This window comes from Hyla sarda, unplaced genomic scaffold, assembly GCF_029499605.1.
Source record: "Hyla sarda isolate aHylSar1 unplaced genomic scaffold, aHylSar1.hap1 scaffold_1848, whole genome shotgun sequence".
Classification (NCBI taxonomy): Eukaryota; Metazoa; Chordata; class Amphibia; order Anura; family Hylidae; genus Hyla; species Hyla sarda.
The window spans coordinates 60,116-66,115 of NW_026608497.1; the positions used below are offsets into that span (position 1 = coordinate 60,116).

General features: G+C 47.5%; 3 non-coding genes across 3 annotated transcripts; all 3 read left to right on the forward strand.

Moving 5' to 3' along the window:
* The first annotated feature begins 325 nt into the window (after window positions 1-325).
* On the forward strand, window positions 326-517 carry LOC130314781 (U2 spliceosomal RNA). Its single transcript, XR_008862407.1, has one exon. It is a non-coding gene; the product is annotated as a U2 spliceosomal RNA (small nuclear RNA).
* Window positions 518-2,616: 2,099 nt separating this feature from the next.
* LOC130314780 (U2 spliceosomal RNA) lies at window positions 2,617-2,807 on the forward strand. The gene has a single exon (XR_008862406.1). It is a non-coding gene; the product is annotated as a U2 spliceosomal RNA (small nuclear RNA).
* Window positions 2,808-4,898: 2,091 nt separating this feature from the next.
* LOC130314782 (U2 spliceosomal RNA) lies at window positions 4,899-5,091 on the forward strand. Its single transcript, XR_008862408.1, has one exon. It is a non-coding gene; the product is annotated as a U2 spliceosomal RNA (small nuclear RNA).
* Window positions 5,092-6,000: the final 909 nt, after the last annotated feature.

Consider the following 6,000-nt stretch of genomic DNA (forward strand, 5'->3'; position numbering starts at 1 on the left):
CAGGCAACAAAGGTAGGTGTGTGCTTGTGTGTGTGTTTCCTATGCAGATCCTAAGCCCAGTGTCACATGCAAGTAGGAGGAGTAAGAAGGGTTCCTGGCAAATCCGGGTTATGGATTGCATTTAAAAAGGCCCCGTGGGAGTGCAATGGGCCCCTGTCTTGCTGCTTAGCAATAATGGTATGGGTTTAGGTTCTGCTGTGTGTACTGGTGGTTGACTGCCCCCCAGCCCAGAGTGTGCATGGAAAATTGTCTGGCAGCCTCCCTGACAGCAAGCAGTGATAGTGCCCATGAAGGGGACCTTGTTGGGCCCGCCCCTTTCACGGTTATCGCTTCTCGGCCTTTTGGCTAAGATCAAGTGTAGTATCTGTTCTTATCAGTTTAATATCTGATACGTCCCCTATCTGGGGACCATATATTAAATGGATTTTGAGAACGGGGGGCCGATTTCGAAGCTTGCTTCCGTCGCCCTATGCATTGACCCCGATATGGCAGTATCTTCGGGTACAGTGCACCACCCCCTTACAGGGTTAAAAAGAAAGATTCCTACTTTCATTGCTACCTGCTTGCTGGCTAGCCAGCTAGCCAGCCCTGTGGGCCTTGCTGCTGCTGCTGCAGCCAAAAAACAAAAGGTGGTGCTGCTGCTGCTTCTGCTGCTTCTGCTTGTGTCTGGCCGCTGTTGGAGCGTCCAGGCACAGGACTTCTGCTGCTGCTGACTAAATGGGCCTCCTTAATTGGATCATTTGAGTAGCCAGCACACCTGTGCAGGTAGGGCATGACATGATAGGCAGCTGCCTTGATAGCGGGTGGGTGCTGAATGTTCCTAATTGACAAAATAAGATTAATGCTTATGAAGAAATATAAAATCTCATCCCTTCCCCAATATCGCGCCACACCCCTACCCCTTAATTCCCTGGTTGAACTTGATGGACATATGTCTTTTTTCGACCGTACTAACTATGTAACTATGTAACATAACATGGGGGGGTCTCCTGGCTGTTCACACAGGTGTGTCATTGCTGTACATTGACCATGCATTGCTTCTGTGGTATTGCAAAGGCAAAGACAAATGCTTCCAGCCATCCATTGCACTAATGGATTGGTCATCAGCTGGCTGTCTATGGTCCCGCATCAATATAGACCCAAAGTACAGAGGGTTAGGCTATGCTATAGTGCACCTACCTGATGCATCAGAAGGTGCGAGGCCCTTGCTAAATTCTGTGCACAGACTTTGAGATCTATGCTTTAGACTGTATCTAAACCTGCTCCAACATGGGACTGACATTCTGGCCTACTTTCAGCCGATGCGACTTGTCTGTCGCTGAACAGTCCGCTTTTTATGTATTCAGCACCTATGTATAATGTTGTAAAAATGCTCTAGAAGCTAAAGTCGCAGGAAATGTCACACATATTTGGCCTGCAACTTTCTGTGCGACAAATTCAGGACAGGAAAAAATCAGTATAAATCCTTAGAAAATTATCCCCCAGTGTCTCCATCTGCTGGCGGTATTGAATAAGCATTGCTGCACTGATGGGGTATGCATTAGACGAAAAAAAAAGAAGAAAAAGAAGAATTAATACGCCCAGAAAAGAGGCGAAAAGGAGAAAAACGTAAAAAAACGTGAAAAAAAAGTAAGAGGAAGAGAAGGGAAAAAAAAGGTGGAAATGGGGTTTAAAAGTGATTTCGGCGGAGAAATATATATATATATATATATATATATATATATATATATATATATACGCGCACACACACACATATATATTATAAACGTATTCTCCGTTGAGATATTGCAGCCGCTGCTGTGTCCAGGCCCAGGAGCCTTAGCACTGTGCTGTGATGTCACTCAATACCACTGACATCACTAGGTGTAAACAACATCTCTCCTTTGCTGTGTATGTGACTATGGAGCTGTTTGGTGATGTCGTCTATTATGGCCTTCATAGAAGCAACAGGAGATTGTTGCATCCATCTAGAACCCTCAGAACTACAGTGCTATGATGTCACTCACTTCCACAGGCCTTGCAGAGTGTAAACAACAACAACCCAGCTTTGTTGTGTATGTAACCATAGGGATTGTGATGTCACCTAGAACCTTCACAGCAGCGGACAGCTTTATGAGGAGCATCAGCACTGCTCTGCCTGAGCAGAACCATCACCGCCATAGGTTGTCAAATAACCCGGATTTAACCCACACAGGTAAGTCCCAATGGGGTGCAGGCATGTCCTCTATGCTTACAGCTTCCCGTGGGTGTTGGTTTGATACCGTTTGGGGACAGCCAAGGAGGCATCTGCAGGCAACAAAGGTAGGTGTGTGCTTGTGTGTGTGTTTCCTATGCAGATCCTAAGCCCAGTGTCACATGCAAGTAGGAGGAGTAAGAAGGGTTCCTGGCAAATCCGGGTTATGGATTGCATTTAAAAAGGCCCCGTGGGAGTGCAATGGGCCCCTGTCTTGCTGCTTAGCAATAATGGTATGGGTTTAGGTTCTGCTGTGTGTACTGGTGGTTGACTGCCCCCCAGCCCAGAGTGTGCATGGAAAATTGTCTGGCAGCCTCCCTGACAGCAAGCAGTGATAGTGCCCATGAAGGGGGACCTTGTTGGGCCCCGCCCCTTTCACGGTTATCGCTTCTCGGCCTTTTGGCTAAGATCAAGTGTAGTATCTGTTCTTATCAGTTTAATATCTGATACGTCCCCTATCTGGGGACCATATATTAAATGGATTTTTGAGAACGGGGGCCGATTTCGAAGCTTGCTTCCGTCGCCCTATGCATTGACCCGATATGGCAGTATCTTCGGGTACAGTGCACCACCCCCTTACAGGGTTAAAAAGAAAGATTCCTACTTTCATTGCTACCTGCTTGCTGGCTAGCCAGCTAGCCAGCCCTGTGGGCCTTGCTGCTGCTGCTGCTGCAGCCAAAAAACAAAAGGTGGTGCTGCTGCTGCTTCTGCTGCTTCTGCTTGTGTCTGGCCGCTGTTGGAGCGTCCAGGCACAGGACTTCTGCTGCTGCTGACTAAATGGCCTCCTTAATTGGATCATTTGAGTAGCCAGCACACCTGTGCAGGTAGGGCATGACATGATAGGCAGCTGCCTTGATAGCGGGTGGGTGCTGAATGTTCCTAATTGACAAAATAAGATTAATGCTTATGAAGAAATATAAAATCTCATCCCTTCCCCAATATCGCGCCACACCCCTACCCCTTAATTCCCTGTTGAACTTGATGGACATATGTCTTTTTTCGACCGTACTAACTATGTAACTATGTAACATAACATGGGGGGGTCTCCTGGCTGTTCACACAGGTGTGTCATTGCTGTACATTGACCATGCATTGCTTCTGTGGTATTGCAAAGGCAAAGACAAATGCTTCCAGCCATCCATTGCACTAATGGATTGGTCATCAGCTGGCTGTCTATGTCCCGCATCAATATAGACCAAAGTACAGAGGGTTAGGCTATGCTATAGTGCACCTACCTGATGCATCAGAAGGTGCGAGGGCCCTTGCTAAATTCTGTGCACAGACTTTGAGATCTATGCTTTAGACTGTATCTAAACCTGCTCCAACATGGACTGACATTCTGGCCTACTTTCAGCCGATGCGACTTGTCTGTCGCTGAACAGTCCGCTTTTTATGTATTCAGCACCTATGTATAATGTTGTAAAAATGCTCTAGAAGCTAAAGTCGCAGAAATGTCACACATATTTGGCCTGCAACTTTCTGTGCGACAAATTCAGACAGGAAAAATCAGTATAAATCCTTAGAAAATTATCCCCCAGTGTCTCCATCTGCTGGCGGTATTGAATAAGCATTGCTGCACTGATGGGGTATGCATTAGACGAAAAAAAAGAAGAAAAAGAAGAATAATACGCCCAGAAAAGAGGCGAAAAGGAGAAAAACGTAAAAAAACGTGAAAAAAAAGTAAGAGGAAGAGAAGGGAAAAAAAGGTGGAAATGGGTTTAAAAGTGATTTCGGCGGAGAAATATATATTATATATATATATATATATATATTATATATATATATATATACGCGCACACACACACATATATATAAACGTATTCTCAGTTGAGATATTGCAGCCGCTGCTGTGTCCAGGCCCAGGAGCCCTTAGCACTGTGCTGTGATGTCACTCAATACCACTGACATCACTAGGTGTAAACAACATCTCTCCTTTGCTGTGTATGTGACTATGGAGCTGTTTGGTGATGTCGTCTATTATGGCCTTCATAGAAGCAACAGGAGATTGTTGCATCCATCTAGAACCCTCAGAACTACAGTGCTATGATGTCACTCACTTCCACAGGCCTTGCAGAGTGTAAAACAACAACAACCCAGCTTTGTTGTGTATGTAACCATAGGGATTTGTGATGTCACCTAGAACCTTCACAGCAGCGACAGCTTTATGAGGAGCATCAGCACTGCTCTGCCTGAGCAGAACCATCACCGCCATAGGTTGTCAAATAACCCGGATTTAACCCACACAGGTAAGTCCAATGGGGTGCAGGCATGTCCTCTATGCTTACAGCTTCCGTGGGTGTTGGTTTGATACCGTTTGGGGACAGCCAAGGAGGCATCTGCAGGCAACAAAGGTAGGTGTGTGCTTGTGTGTGTGTTTCCTATGCAGATCCTAAGCCCAGTGTCACATGCAAGTAGGAGGAGTAAGAAGGGTTCCTGGCAAATCCGGGTTATGGATTGCATTTAAAAAGGCCCCGTGGGAGTGCAATGGGCCCCTGTCTTGCTGCTTAGCAATAATGGTATGGGTTTAGGTTCTGCTGTGTGTACTGGTGGTTGACTGCCCCCCAGCCCAGAGTGTGCATGGAAAATTGTCTGGCAGCCTCCCTGACAGCAAGCAGTGATAGTGCCCATGAAGGGGGACCTTGTTGGGCCCGCCCCTTTCACGGTTATCGCTTCTCGGCCTTTTGGCTAAGATCAAGTGTAGTATCTGTTCTTATCAGTTTAATATCTGATACGTCCCCCTATCTGGGGACCATATATTAAATGGATTTTTTGAGAACGGGGGCCGATTTCGAAGCTTGCTTCCGTCGCCCTATGCATTGACCCGATATGGCAGTATCTTCGGGTACAGTGCACCACCCCCTTACAGGGTACTCCCGAATAAAATTCCCAGAAGCTCCAGAGTCCAGGCAGGCCACGGCTGAGAGGGAAGAGCTGGCTGAAGTAGAAATCCGAACAGGCACCGTGAGACGTGGAGAAGCCGACTTAGCATCAAGAGACGCCACACCCACGAGAGCTGGGTGCGAGCGTGCGTTTCCCAGACGTGGAGGACGGATGGGGCAATCCACCAAAAAATTTTCAGTACTGGCACAGTACAGACAGAGATTCTCTTCCTTACGGCGATTCCTCTCTTCCAGGGTCAGGCGAGGACCGATCCACTTGCATGGCCTCCTCGGCGGGAGGCCTAGGCGCAGATTGCAGTGGAGACTGTGGGAGAGGTGTCCAGAGATCTAAGTCTTTTTCCTGGCGGAGCTCTTGATGCCTCTCAGAAAAACGCATGTCAATGCGAGTGGCTAGATGAATGAGTTCATGCAGGTTAGCAGGAGTCTCTCGTGCGGCCAGAACATCTTTAATGTTGCTGGATAGGCCTTTTTTAAAGGTCGCGCAGAGAGCCTCATTATTCCAGGATAGTTCAGAGGCAAGAGTACGGAATTGTATGGCGTACTCGCCAACGGAGGAATTACCCTGGACCAGGTTCAGCAAGGCAGTCTCAGCAGAAGAGGCTCGGGCAGGTTCCTCAAAGACACTTCGAATTCCGAGAAGAAGGAGTGTACAGAGGCAGTGACGGGGTCATTGCGGGTCCCAGAGCGGTGTGGCCCATGACAGAGCTTTTCCAGACAGAAGGCTGACTACGAAAGCCACCTTAGACCTTTCAGTAGGAAACTGGTCCGACATCATCTCCATGTGCAGGGAAACATTGCGAAAGAAAGCCACGGCAAAACTTAGAGTCCCCATTAAATTTGTCCGGCAAGGGACAGGCGGAGGCTAGA